This window comes from Topomyia yanbarensis, chromosome 3 (genome assembly GCF_030247195.1).
Source record: "Topomyia yanbarensis strain Yona2022 chromosome 3, ASM3024719v1, whole genome shotgun sequence".
NCBI classification, from domain to species: Eukaryota; Metazoa; Arthropoda; class Insecta; order Diptera; family Culicidae; genus Topomyia; species Topomyia yanbarensis.
In genome coordinates this window covers 399,363,452-399,379,276 of record NC_080672.1, presented here as the reverse complement: position 1 = coordinate 399,379,276, position 15,825 = coordinate 399,363,452, and the positions used below count along the sequence as shown (strand labels likewise).

Genomic DNA, 15,825 nt, shown 5'->3' with positions numbered 1-15,825 from the left:
ATTTCGTTTGAAGGCCATCACGAGTATTGGTAGGTAAGCAGTATCTACTTCCCCGAACGTTGTGCTATCTGGTGGCGGGTGGCAAAGCCTGCCCATGATGATTTTTTGGGCATGGGGAGTATCACACTGAATTAATGTGTTCGGGTAAGTTTCGACTGAGTGATTTACGAATTTTCGGTGTGGACGATTACCAACCATAGCGGGTTCGATCCTGATTCTTCTTAGTAAGAATTCAAAATGGGCACGTCTTTCGAAAGAGTCTCAAACCAGGCAAACATCCTTGGCGCTCAGTCCCTTTTCTGGAGTAGCGCAACACGTTCTTTACAGATCAGCCTGCTACGGTTACAATATATCCATGCTCGGCCGACGGGCTTTATGTGATCTTCTTCCGGGCCACAGACAAAAAGTTTTTTAATCGATAGCAGATTGCTTGAGTTCTGACGGAACAGTATTCGGCCGTGACAAAAACATCGAAAATTCGCCCCGGAAAGTTTCGGGTGGTGGTAGTTTGAATGAGACAAACGATATTGCTGGCTACAATCCCGTTATGGAGTACAGAGTTTATATACCAGTTAAAAGAGTTGAAGTCTGTGGTTTGCTGACACATGAAGTTGGCAGTTTTAAAGACCCCATGCATTAAAGACCCCATGTTTGCATTCAGCATCAGTAGCAGCTGACGGAAAGAGGACATATGTCAACTCAGACTCCTATCGGGTGACCTTTGCCGGGTCCTCCCTACCTAACTACCTCCTCTTTGACAAGGTTCGTCTGCGTGCTGCGGGTCATGAACTGTACTAACTGCAAACAATTGGGACACACAACCTCTCATTGTAGCAATAAGGTTCGTTGTGGGAAATGTTGGGGGAATCATGTGGATGATTCCTGTGGAAGGGCTGTCGTAAAGTGTCTCTACTGTGGGAAAAACCCATACGATCTCCCGACATGTCCCGCGTGCAAACAGTGCGAGGAGAATCTTAAGCGTTCGCTTCAGGGACGCTCCAAGAGATCTTTTGCAGAAAAGATAGCTTTAGCTACAGAAAAGATAGCTATAGATATAGATAGCTGCTGACGAAGGCGACTGTGACGAACCCCAGGAGGGAACATCTTCTGCAGTGCCTAGAAGCAATAGAAAAAGGAGCAGCATTGCCTCTTCTAAGCTTCGTTGTAAAGGCCAGAAAGTGTCTCCTCAAGGTCCCCCAAAATAACTACTCGAGGAAGTACTGGTGCAAAACCGAAGCATGTCGCTCCCGGTCTAAGAAACCTGAGCTCAGAAAAGGAGTTTCCAGCACTTCTAGGGACATCATAAACCCCAAGTGTTAACATATCTTAGCCAGCGCTGGCTTAATAAATTTCTCTAACGTTGTGAATTGTATTTTGAGAGCATTAAATATTTCTGACCCTCTTAAAAGCGTTTTGACAAGCTTTCTCCTCGCAGTAAAAACATTTTTGATGCAGTTCACTGCCAAATGACCCCTCCTTTGAGCGATTGAGTCCTTCGATGGCTAATTCATGGAACGAGGTGACGGATCTGATCACTGTTCTACGGTGGAATTGCAGAAGCATTATCCCAAAAATCGAGTCCTTAAAATGTTAACAAATAATTTGTAATGCGATGCATTCGCATTATGCGAAACATGGCTTACTCCAGAAATGGACCTCAACTTACACGATTTTAATATTATTTGCTTGGATCGAGAATACTCTTATGGAGGAGTACTTTGGGGGATCAAAAAGTGCTATTCTTGCAATCGAATCGACCTCCCCTCGAGAGGCATTGAAGTTGTCGCTTGCCAAACCAGAATTAAAGGCGAAGGCCTTTGCATTGCTTACAATTATTGTCTCAGATAGCTTAAGCTCAATCGAAGCTCTCCGTTCAATGAAACCTAGAAAGCACATTCCATATTTTCTGGGGAAAATCTGTGAGCGCCAGCGTGCTTTGTCTGTAAGATAGTACAAGATTAGTTTAGTTTGGGTTCCCTCGCATTGCTCCATTCCAGGTAATGAAGACGCGAACTCTTTGCCTAAGGCGGGCGCTTTAGAAAGTGACACATACGAAAGACCAATCCAATCTGCTTCAATCTGACCAATCTGCTCTAATGAGTTTTTCAATATCTCTCGTCAGAGGACGCTAGAAGGTTGGCAGATATCCTGGAGCAATGGAGAGTTAAGACGATGGCTACATTCCATCATCCCGAAGGAATCAACGAAAATTTGGTTCAGAGGAATGGAAGTGGGTTGGGATTTCATTCACGTTATGTCTCGGCTCATGTCCAATCACTACACGCTGGACGCTCATCTCCGACGTATTGGGCTCGTGAATAGCAGTATCTGCGCTTGTGGTAACGGTTATCACGATATCGAACATATTGTCTGGGCATGCGCCGAGTACTGTTCTACCAGATCTCAACTATCCGATTCCCTTCGAGTCCGAGGGAGATCACCAAATGTCCCGGTTCCAGATGTAGTGGCAAGCCGCGATCTCCTCTATATGTCCTATACGCCTCCCTATAAACCATCAATATCCAGATTTAGCTGCCTGTACCGTACACCAGATGGTTCGATGCGACTGCAAGATGACACAAAACATCTCTGTCATTCCCCAACAAACACGAGACTTACATCACACGCGCAACACGGTGTGTTGCCGACCCGCATCTAAGCCGTACTACAAAATCGTCTGGAGAAACCCCTGCCGGCTCGAGGAAGACCGTCTGGCGTTCCAATACATTTTGCATCCTGATATGTACCGTCCGAGTCTGTAATCCTTACCGTTGATTCCCGATGCCGGAAACCGAAAGTTAATATACTTCACCCTCTGTCAGCTTTGTCCACCCTCTCTCCCCTGTCTCTGATACCCAGATGTATGATTTCACCCCCCCCCCCCCCTTCCTCCCCCCTGAATATCTTCACAAAACTTAATTGCCCCCTGTCTTTTCTAGTTTTAGTTGATCAATATATAATCTCGTTAAGAAATGCCCAACAGTACCACTACTTAAAAATAGTTCTAATTAATTCCCCCTAATCTTAATAAAATTGAATCGCTCCCTTTGGTTATTCCTAGATTTAATATGTTTGTAAAATGTTCCGCTTAGTTAATAATTATTTGCCCCAATAATATCCCTTCTAAAAATCCTAAAGTACATCACTACACAAAAAACACACAAAATGACACTCCACCCTAATCTTACGAATATTATATTATCCCCTCTTGTATATGTATAAGTTAGCTGTAAAATTCATTATGTAAAAACAACATAATATTTAAATAGAAAACCCCCTAGTTTTAAAAAAAATCAAAATGTAAAACAAAGAAAAAAAAGGCAACTTTAAGCTAACGCAAACGTGCCTTATCAAATAAACGAATTGAAAAAAAACTGAGCAGCTTGTTTTTTGACAGAATTGGATAGCTTTTTTTATATACATCCAAGAAAAATCAGTCGAAAGAAGTTGTTGTATGAACTGAGTGACGAGTTATCAAATGATTCAATGCTGTGTAGTCCATCAAATCGACATCTTCTGACAACTGTTTTAAGACAGATATACATGAAATCAATCGGGTTTGGAAACTTTTTTAATTTAGTTTTTTTTATTTTTCTTATGTATTCCCGGGATTTCCGGGAATTTTTTTATTTATTTCCCGAATTCCGGGAAGCTGAAAACCATCGGAAAATGGAAGCTCTAAATGCAACTACAGGGCAATGCAATCTACAAGAAATTTGATTCATTCGTTCGTCCGTAAAGCCAGTGCACTACATTATCCCTTTACTCCACCAAACTGTATTTCCCTCCCTGAATGTATGTAATATTTTTATATGTATATCACTCCAAACACCGGCACTGTGCACGAAATAAATTGATCGATATCAGTTACATCTTACTGAAATCTTAAACTTTAATGATTTACTCTTGTACCCTCGGTGGTTCTCCTTCCGACAGTCGTGCTAGTACATCGAGTGCATCACGCTCAGAAACTCTAACGAAATCGTGTTTGAGTACCAGCAACTAATTGTTTAAGGAGCCATTAACGTGATTTTTAGAAAATTTAGACGAATGCCAACATTCTCTGAATGATGTCTTATAAGTTCTCTACACCCTCCTCAACTCTTCGCGATTTTGTTTGTTTACCTCCACCCCTAAATACGTGACGTAATTTGTGGATAAATTTTAGTTTATGAAAAATCACTAGTGCCCGAACATCAGAGAACTTCCCTTTAAACCGGACAATAAAATGTAAAAAAATATGTCACTGTTTCCGCTGACCAATATGCTATCAATCAAACACAATCCAACACCAAGTACACTCGCATGACCTCAGATTGCACTCATCAGTCGAATCCAATAAAACCTCAACACGCTGCAAAATGCTGAGCACTGAGCACTGCTGACTCTCAAAACTCTCCCTAGTACTGAAGAGTGAGCATACCGTTGTTGGTCGGCAAGTACCTAGCGCTCTCTCGAAACGCTGCTCGCTTGCGTTTGATGGCAGTTGGTTGGTTGATACACATACAACAATTAATTCTGCGAGCGACCTCCAACGCGTGACGGTCAAAACAAAAATCGTCATAAAAGCGGAATTAGCGGCATCGCCATGCTTGCTTGCCGTCATTCACCAACAGCCATCAGTTAGTCGTGGCGGGTGAGGTAGGCACGGGGACAATCCATCCGGGGTATAGGTACACGAGGCAGACGAGCCGAGAACGAAAGTTCAAGTGAGTTTCGCGCAAGCCTCGGTCTGGAAAGGACGTACGTTTTACAGTGAACGCAGCTAGCTGATAGTTGGCTGGATGAGTTCTGCTTCGGTGGTTGATTTTTGCAAATTTGTGTACTATGCGGTAGAGCACGTGCTCGCTAGTGGCTGAGATTTCTTGTTGGGGTTTATTTATGAATTTAGACATGCTAGACGAGAGTAAAAGTTGAAGCAGGGAAAGTGAAAATAGTTTTGTCATGTCTATCAGATGTTTACCAGGTTTTGAATAGAACAAATAGAGCTTTTGTTCTATATAAAAAGAAGGTAGCTCTGCTCTGCCAAGCAGTGTTTGTGTGTGTGGCCAAAACAGTTGTGTTAGATCAATATCTGGGGTCTTATTTATTCCAATGAGGAATTTGCTGAGTGAGCTGAAATTTTAAGTGTTTCATAGCACCGAACAGTTTATGGAAGAAGGAAATCAACCTCAAACAAGCGTAATTCGATCAAGTGTGCCCGACAGAGCTGTGTAGTTCGTGAAGAGGCAGGCGCTTTGCGATAGGATCGAGAGGAAGCAAGGTAATAGATGAGTGAACAGTGCATGTGGTATTTCTGCCAGACGAGTACATATCAAACTGATTCACTTTAAGCTTCTCAATGGACGTTGATTTACAACACATGCTAGTCGCAGGGTGCATCGTCTCAGCATCCTACGATTGCATCTTACTCTAGACACACAGTGCTGTTGCCTTTTTTGGGGTCAAGGACACTGCAGCAGTCAGGCGCATTCAGTCATCGTTGTAACTCGTTGCGAGAATATTCGTTCGTATAGGTACATCGCGCAAAGCCTATCGAACCAAAAAAGAAATCAAAGGATAATGATAAAAGATAGAAAAAAACTCCTTCAAAGATTGCATTCACGATTTTATTTGGGTTCACGGGAGATAGTGAGTGCTTTTCTGATTTTTTTCAGTGCTACGTTACACATGTAGGACAAGGTCATGAAAGTATTGGAAAAGGGTTGTAATTTCCGTGAAACTGGCGAAATTTCATTTTTTTTTTCTTATTTTGATTGCTTGAAATATTACCGAATCTTTTCTGAGGCATCGGCTCAGTATCTCGAACGAATTTTTTTCTTTGAATTTAAAACAGTAGAAGAGCGAATTCCCCTCTATCTATTATTGTCAAGGTGAATGAAGTTTGGGATATGACCAATCTCTCAACGGGGAATTTTTCTGATTGACTGAGATTAAGTATATTGTTCCCAACAAGAACGAAACGTATGTTAGACATTAGGTAGCATCAATCTATGACCTCATGAAGGTTTAGAAAGCTGAGCTGTTATGTGTTTGCGCATTAATAGGTATTATGGCCAGACGCGATTGTTTGGATTGGAATATTTTATTGCAGCCATAACATGTTTTCCGTTCATCGAGCCCACTTCCAGTTGCAAAGTAGATAATGATGTCAGTATAAAGGAAAATGCTTCCGAGAGTGATTCAACCGAGGCTGATGATTCAACCATACGGCCAACAATATTATGAGGCTGCCAACCTTCGGGGGTTGGACGAAAACCGGTTGTAGTTTATTTTTGCGTTTATAGTAAATATGTGAAAGCGTCCTAAGTACAATTGAGAGTTTTCTTTTGTTTACTTTCTCTTTCTTTAATAACTTGGCCGCTTTTCAGTTTGCTCCTTAAATTTTGGCATAATATGCTAATCGAAATCAATATCCGTCAGTATATACTGAAAGAATGTTGGAAAGTTTTATGATTTTGCTGTAATAATCGAAAGAGAAAGTAAACAAAGAGAGGCGCTTAGGACCATTTAACATGTCTGTCTAGATTTCTTTAAATTCTAAATATAAACAACTGCTTTGTTCCCGCGATAAGCGGTTATCAGGTCAATTCAGAATTATGCTGGTAATGTTGTACGCCAGCAATATGTCCTTGAGTATAGCATTTTTTCCCTATCACAAAATTGCTACACGTGCTTTTACACATGATTGGCACAACGAAACTGTCTGTCTTGGAATTGAATAATTTTATCACTTTGGTAAATTGAAGCTCGTATAATTTGCAGTTATTTATTCTGTTATCTCGTTCCTTTTCTGGTGTTGGTTATCAACAGTGTTTACGGCAGCGCGTTAATCGTGCAGTGCTGGGTCCAAACGGTTCTTAAGTTAAACATAATCGAAAGTAATGTTCAAATATACAAATCAACCATGAATTGTTTAGAACTATAGGTGTCCAGAGATCATGGCAAACGAGCAAGTCTGTGGATGCTCAAAAACGAGTACTGCTTGGTTTAAGGCTGATTGACGATTTTTACGATCTTGGGTGCGGCGGTAGGTTCCGGAAAAGAGGGTAAGATTGGTTTCCGGAATGCACGTGAAACGCAGCGCGTCTTGTTGATAAGAGGGGTACGGAACTAGTCTGCGAGTAAGCGATGTGATGCTAATTAGGTCATAGCTGCTAAGTGGTGATGGTTTTGTTCGAACTTGAAACAATTATTGGAGGTTGTTTGATATACATAATTCTCGACACGTTTTCCTCAAGCCACCCTTAAGATCTTCTACAGTCCTATCTAGTATTTCTTTACTCAATTTTTATCCATCCTTCATTTGTATTCTTTACTTTTTTCATGTTTTTTCTAAGTTATCGCTTCATCATAGTGCAATAGATTTCGAGCGCAAATTTATATTCATAGGGACTACATGCACCGAATTAGATTTATAACAATCTACCACGCTCTGGGAAGAGTGACGTGAGGCTAAATTTGGCCAAAATAGCGTTTTTTATCGATTCAAAAGACAGTTTTGGAGGCATTTTGTTTTGTAAATTTCATCCTAGATGTAACTTTCTGCGACAAAATCTTTCTCGTTTGTCACAAGTGCAAATTGCCTGCTAAATAGGTACAAGTATATCTTAATTTTTTCGGTTAATTCGAAACATCGAAAAATATTTGTTTTCAAAAATAATTATGTTTTTTTTTCATCGCAAGAAATATGTGTGAGGATGTTGTTGATTTTAAACACAGCTGAGGAATTCCACGAAGATCCGTCCGAAAATCTTTAAAATCGTGACCGACCATCTTAGATTCCGATGAAACTTTACACATTTCACCGGCATGGAAGACTAAACATTTTCCACAGGTAATAAGATTATTTTGACTCAAGAGCAACTTTTCAAAAGGGCGTAAACGTTCCCACGTGTATGAATTTCAATTTTTTTTTGTTCGATTACCGTATTTTATACAGCAAAACTATCTGAGAACGAGCTACAGGGAATGAATACTTCTGTCCGAAAAAAATATATACTGAAAAAAATGTTGTGTCATTGTTCAACAAAATAAAAATTTCTGTTAAAAAATTAAATTGCGAAAAAACCCATTTTTTTACAATTTTTATATTTTGTCAACAAAAACCTAAAGAGAAAGGAAACATTTTGAAGGTTACTTTCATGTAGCTTTCAAATGGTTTACAATATCGCCTTGATGTCAAAGGAAAAGTTGTAGGAAAGTTTATGGGCCTTTTGAAAAACCTATTATTGTTGATGGAGAAACGCGAATAACTTATGAAAAGGTCGTAATAAAACAGTTGTTAAACACAGTTAAACAGTTAAAATATCTCTAGAAATACTACATTTCAGAAATTTTTTGTTATGAGCATTTCGATTTAAAAAGGCGTTTAGAATCATATTTAAAAAGAAAATTGTATTTTTGACTGCAAATAGTATGAATTATAAAAATATGTCACAAGTTGTTGTTAAGAAAACTTTTTTATTGAAAGCTTCTCCATGCTCCAAATACACTAAAAAATTTGCTTTTACGTCTTTAAAACGATAAACATTAGATTTTTGACATTTTATGATGGGGTAACGCGAATAACTTTTGAAAAGAGCATAATTACAGGAAATAATTGTTTTTGATGGAGCAAAATTCCAAATATCTCGAAAACTATCGGATTTTGGAAGATTTTTGTTAAATACATTTTGATTTTAAATGATTCTTAGAATTATATTCTGTGATAAAATTACAATTTTGTATGTCAATTAGTATGAAATTTTAAAACATGTATGAAGTTATTGTTAGAAAAACTTTTTTACCGATAAGTTCTCCATCATGCAATCACATTCAAAATGTTTCTTTTCTCTTTAGGTTTTCGTAGACAAAATAGAAAATTTTTTAAAAAATGGGTTTTTTCGCAATTTAAATTTTTAACATAAATTTTTGTTTTTTTGAAAAATGACACATTTTTTTCAGGGTATATTTTTTTTTAGATAGAAGTATTTATACCCTGTAACTCGTTCTCTGATAGTTTTGCTGTATAAAATACAGTGAACGAACAAAAAAAATTTGAAATTTATGCACGTAGAAACGTTTAGGCCCTTTTGAAAAATTGCTCTTGTATCAAAATATTCCAATTGCCAGAGAATATCATGGAGATTCATACACCGAACACACCTGCAAAGTTTCGTTCGAATCTACGATGGTCATATTTTGCGGCCGGTTTCTCCTGGAATCCCTCACCTAACAGTGACATAGAACCTATATATCCATAACTAAAGAAATAATTTGTTATGCTTAAGCTGACCAACTCTGGCGAAAAAATCCGTACACCATTCGGCAACGAAGCACGATCATTCACCACAGTCACGCACACAGTCCGCATGGTGTACGGATTTTTTCGGCAGAGTTGGTCAGCTTAGTTATGCTGAACACAAACAAAACATTTATCTTATCTTTGGCAAATAATCGCCAATTCGAACAAAGACTCGGTTCGAAAAGTTCATCGGCATTTTGCAAAATTTTGTCACGATTCAGGTTCTATGCTATAAAAATGAAATTACTTTTGCGATGACCTAGCATTCCCCCTTAACCGCTGTACGGATCGACTGCAAACTTTTTATATGTGCTCCAGATATTTCTGGGAAGGTTATAGGCATGATTTTTTTAGAATATCTATAGATATATAGGTTCTATATAAATTAAATATGAGTTGTATTAGCGAAATACATAAAAATAAATGGATGCATGTATGTCCGCTAACTACGTCTAAACGACGAGTCCAATTGTAATGAAATTTGGCATACGCCCCACCAAGAAGATATTCAGGGGGTGGTTTTTCTGGAGAGAGGAGGAAGCTGAGCTTAAGGGAGAAGGGGTGTCCTGAGCATTTTTGTATCTGTGTATGAAAGGGGTGTTAGAAATATATCCTATTCGGACCCGTGAGTGAGGAAATTTCAGTAAATTTTTCGACACCCTAGCAATCGTGAAACATTGAATCAGTATAAGTCAGTATTTAACGGAAATTGCTTATTGATTCTACAGTGAAAGCCAAGATGGCGGCTTCCTGTTATGACAATACAATACAAACCATCAGCAAATGGATGTAACAGGAGGTAATCAGTGAAAATTGGAAATTGATGATTAACGCCATTTTGAAATCCCAGATGGCGGCTTCTGGTTACCACAAAACAGTAAACCATCATCAATATGGGTGTCTTTTGAAAGAAGGTAATCAGCAGACATCGGAAATCGATGATTAATGCCGTTTTGAAAACCAAGATGGCGACTTCCTGTTACTGGAAAATAGAGGGAAGCATCATCACAATGGATGTCATATGAAAGAAGGTGGTCAACAGGCATCGGACATTGATGATTAACGATGTTTTGAAATTCACTATGGCGACTTCCGGTTACCACAAAACTGAAAACCATCATCAATATGGGTGTCTTTTGAAAGGGGGTGGTCAGTAGATATCGGAAATCGACTTCCGGTTACTAGAAAATATAGACAACCATCATCAATATTGGTGTCCTCTGGTAGGGGTGGTCAATAGACAACGTAAATGAGTGATCAACGCCGTTTGGAAATCCAAGATGGTGACATCCGGGTACCATTAAGATGTGAAATACATTTCTTGCTCCAATTTATTTATTTACGCCCCAGAAGGTAGAACTAGAAATATTGATTGGACCAAACAACCAAAAACAACGACCCAATTAAACAATTATGAAGGAACAATGATCACGGCGACCATTCCCAAACCAACCACTAGCCTCACCAATTAAGAAGCTAATTCCGATGAAAACGAATTTACAACAGCGACCCGTAAGAACTTGAAACAAATAAGAGCCTCTGACCGGGAATAGCAAGAAAGCAGTACCGATGATGACATGGACGTGAATGATAACACGCGAAAGGGCAGACTGAATGACCCCCAAGTTGCGACGGATAAGGCAACTAATCTCTAACCGCCATGGGAAAGGATCTCAACACGGAGCAGCAAACCGCGCTCTAGATCTGGTAGTTTGGTTTGACTGTGCCCGTTCCTTCGATTCCGAAGAGCTGTTTGTTGTTTTGAATAGATCATCCATAAACTACGACAAATTTTAAATAAGGAGAATTATTGAGGATTTTTGTCAAGATTGCGGTGATTTCATAGATACCGGAAGCAACCACATTGCATTTCAAAGCAGCCTATGTTATCCATTTCCGTTATCTTCGAAGAGATGGAGAAAATAATTCATTTACACTATATAGACCATCCCCTTTCAAATGACAATTTTCACAGTTTTATAACCCCCGGATGCCACCATTTTGGACTTCGAAATGGAGTAAATCATCTATTCTGTCATCTACTGACAACTCCTTTTCAAATGACACCTATATTGGTGATGGTTTTAAGTGTTTTGTGGTAACCAGAAGCCTCCATTTTGGAGGCCATAAAGGGCCTCAATCACTAACTTTCGTTATATACTGACTCCTTTTCATATGACACTTATATTGACAATGGTTTTGTGGTTTTTCTTGGTTTTCAAATTGGCATAAATCATCAACATATTCATAAAACCTGATACAATTAAATACATTTTGTAGAAATTTGTTTGGCTACTTATTAACAATTTTTCAAATAAAATCTATAGGGCGTAGCGTAGTTGGTAAATCGATTGCCTTGTTCGAGTCCCGACCCCGCACATATGGTTAAAATTTTTTGATTAGAGATTTTTCTAACCCGAAGAGGCGAATGACCTTAAGGTTAAAACCTCTAATCGATATTAAAAATATAGAAAATCTGTTAGTTTCCACCAAAAAACAGTTGGAACACCGCACTAGAAATACACTCGATATAAACCATAATAATATCGCTCAGCTTGATGTGTTTTTATTCGGATTGTGTCAATTGTGTCATGGATTCAAACACCACTCCATTTGATCGTTGTGCATCAGAATTGGTCTGACATCACACAATGATAAACTATGAAAAACAAATAACAATGTGCCAATAAAAACAACTAAAATCTAAGTCCCGATTTCGGTTAAACCATCAGTCTTTAACCAATAAACGAATTTTATACAATACACAAGCTTCAGAAACATATAAGCCTGTGTATTGTATACAATTCGTTTACTAGTTTAAAGACTAAGGGACTTACAGTAGTACAAGGTTACATTTTTTAATTTATTGTTGCTCTTAACTTGCTGAAAGTGAACAGTACAACGATCTTGATGCAATGAAACTGGATACAGTCGACAATAACAGCTGGAGTTCAAAAGAGGGTAACCCCACGTGGCACAGTGTCGCCTAGCTAGACAAAACCTCAAAATTTTGTTTTTGATTTTTCATAATTTAATATTTCTCTCTGTTTGTAAACAGGTTGAATAGTGTCTTCTCAAAATATTATGCCTGAGGAGAAAAGGTTAGAACTTCAAAGGTAAAATAGGTGACGAATTCTGAGAAAAATTGTCTTCAAACCTAAGTTATTCAAATGAATATATCTTGTTAGTTAAGCTTCCGATTACGGTCGAACTGGTTTCATTTGAAAGGTTATTCGCTGGGCTTATAGTTGCCGTTCGATTTAGTCGATACAAGCCTTTCTTCTCGCTCAGACATGAAGAACAAATAATAAATCGTGCATTAAATTGGAACTATAATGTTCAAAGTGGCTGTTCTTTTTGGAAACAGTTCGGAAAGATCACTTGTTGTTCATGATACTTGAAAATTAGTGTACTAATAAATATCTTGTTTTGCCCCTTTCTGCCCCGAGGTATGAAAAAAGGTGATTTTTCATGATATGTCTGAAGGAGACGCGTGGTAGCCTTTGATTATCCAGGGTTCGTAATATAATTTATAAATGTCTCTTAACATTATCAACAATTGAAAAAATGTGTATTCTGCTAAAAATTCACCACACCTGATTTTAAAAAAATGAATTTTCAATTATAGTGCCTTTTATATTCATAAATTTTGAATTTTCGAACCAACCTAACTGCCAAAATTTTGAGGTAATAAAAAGCAAAAAATGAATATCAAATATGAATTCAGCGTCACAAAATTACCTTAATGTGAAGTTTTCATTCGGGCCGTTTTTGAAGTTTTGTCCGACTTTTGTATGGAAGGCGATCACTGTGCGTGGGTGGCAGCGGCAGTTGTGTGTGATTTCTCTCTAGAGGCAGTGGTGCGATCACTGTAGGCAATGCGATAATCATATGTTCTTCCTAGGACGTCATCATAGCCCAGGGAAAGCATAAGGGTTTGTGCATTTGGCTGGAATCCCAAGGGTTGCAGGTTCGAATTCTGCCTCTGGGGAGAAGTTTTTTGCATAATTGGTTTCGTTTACTCCCCATTTCGATCTGTTTTACCTGCTAAATATCACCAAAAAAGTCTTAAGAAAAAACAGTATATCAATTGGCCAACTACAAATGTTTGGTTGTAACTCGTATATCGGTAAACGCGACATAAAATCCATTTCAGGTGAATTGCGCTGAACGTGGACGTTTCGGCCCAAAAAGTTGTTTCTGAAGATGAGCGCCGCTTACATACTTGCGATGTATGGCTATTTTATATCTAAAATATGTTTTGAAAATTCCAGTGAAAGGGCCATCACAGACTAACAGACATAACACTATGAGGGAATTTCCTCAAAAATATCGATCCGGTAATTTTCCCACTAACTTTTATTCACGGTCCCAAACACTCATTTGCTGGTGGGTTACCTCAGGTTTGGGAACAATTTTTTACTAGAGGTCTATCCCTCATATGCTTACTCATGTCAGTGGTGCCATAATTGCAAATGTGGCCACAATCCCAACGACAAATATATTTAAAATGACCGTTAAAGCGGGCGAAGCATTGTTTTTGAGTGTTATGTCTGTTAGTCTGTGGTGCCATGTCTCTAAATCGGAACTGATCGAGAAATATGGAATCAAGGGAACAACGGCATGCAGTTGTTGGAAAAAAAGTGGCATCCATTGTTAGTTTTTGTTTTAGAGTTATGTTGTATTCGGAAAAATTGCTGTGTAGCCCCTAGTGCTTTATTTGATTGCATCAAACTAGTTCAGAATGCTTTCGCTAGGACGGCGCTGTTATCAATTTTTTAATCAAGCTAGATATGAATACGGTATCTTTGAGAAAGTTGTGAAAATGCAAACTGTGTAGATTCTATACATTTAAAGATAGAGAGCTTTTTGAAAACATGATAACTTTTACCCAAAACATATTTATATTTATGTAATTGTGTATCAAATTAAAGTTATATAAGAATAGCTTGTATTTTAAGTCGTAAAACTTGGTTCTCCAATGCGAAGCGTGTTACCCCTCTGCTGACCACATTTTTGTTTTGCTTAAAAAGCTATTGTAGATTGATATTGTAATCAGAAAGCCGAAAAATATATTGCCAGTTCACGAAAGCCACAGATTTCTTTCTTACGAGTCAAGATTTCATTGCTAATAACTTTTATTTCCGCATTGTTCATAACATAATGTCACAGCTACAGAGGAGTACTATAAGCTAGCAACATAAAAATCTTTATTTATTTTCTCCAAAAATTTAAAAAACCATAAACAGTTTTTAACTAAATTACACCACCTTGCACAAAATATTTTTTTAACATTTTCCTCAAATTTTCAACTTTCAACATTAAATGTATTCAACAATACAATGCAAATAATGCATTTGTATGATTAATGGAATTATTGTGAAGAGATTTTCATGGTGGTGACAACATACAATCGTGTTTTGAATATTCTATAGTGATTTTCCCGTAACCCGCCAAAAGGCGGGATTGGGCAGCGGAGGGTTAATACTGCCGATTTATTAGCGGCTTAATCATATTTTTGACGATGTTCGTGTACTTATTTTAGTATTTTCTCACAATAGATTAAAATTACACATTGAAGAAAAACGGTGAACAATTAAACACAGTTCTATTAAAAATATGCATATTTTGAGTAAAAATTTAACTTATGGGTTGTTTTCAACGAGCGAATGACCTATTAGGTTAAAGTCCCAATGAAATAATAACAAACTATTGTTTTTAAAAATGCGCTATATTTTAAAATTTATAGGACCTTAAAAGTTCGTATCTTAAGAGAATACAGTTATAATTACCCGACCTACAACTTTGTCATAGACTCCCCTAATAAACATCGTATGATTTAAGAACCTAACGACCTGTTCAGGGTATCATCCAAACAATATGTGGAATCGTTGGACTATATGGGTTAAAGGCCGTGTATAACATTTTTTTTTATCAGGATCCATTTTTCGTTGAAAAGTGATGAGAATGCCAATATCACTCATTAGGGCAAACAAAAGACAATTCTTTATCAACTCCATATAAAGATTCGAGGTATAATTGAACAAAAATGGTGAATACTATATTTTTGAAAATTTTTAAAAATTTATTTAAAAAGAATAAAATTTTGATATAAGTACTTATAACTTTTGAGAATAATAGAAGCTAGAGTATTTATGTATTAGAAGAAAATGTTCGTCTTCAAAAACTCTGAAAACCACCCAAAGGATATAATATTAAAAAATTGGCATTTCGTGAATGGACCCTTGGTAGTATGTTTAAATGACTTTCACTGGCGGAGAATATAAAAGACATAGTTTTGTTTTCATGATAAAATTTTGTGCTTTACAAGACTATTCTATTATTTTAAATTTTGGATAGAGTGGTTTATAATTTATTGAAATCAGAAAATTCACTTTTTAATGGTTCGAGATAGGGTTTCGCTGTCTACCAGTAAATTGATTAGATACTGGGAACTCTATGTCTTGTACTTCTCATTTTACAAGAAATTTACCAAAAAAGTTAGGATATTTCGTAAAAAATGGTTTCATTTATATAAC

The 15,825-nt window shown here is 37.5% G+C and overlaps 1 protein-coding gene across 6 annotated transcripts in view; it reads left to right on the top strand.

Annotated features, from left to right (window-relative positions):
* Positions 1-15,825, top strand: part of LOC131694036 (trifunctional nucleotide phosphoesterase protein YfkN) — a 117,524-nt gene that overhangs the window by 84,204 nt on the left and 17,495 nt on the right. For 2 of the 6 annotated variants that reach the window (XM_058982377.1, XM_058982375.1), the window contains exon 1: positions 4,725-5,263. The exons of the other annotated variants lie outside the window; for them this stretch is intronic. The gene's annotated coding sequence lies outside the window, so the exon portion shown is untranslated. Of the gene's footprint in view, positions 1-4,724; positions 5,264-15,825 lie in introns of those variants that run through there. 6 annotated transcript variants of the gene reach the window in all.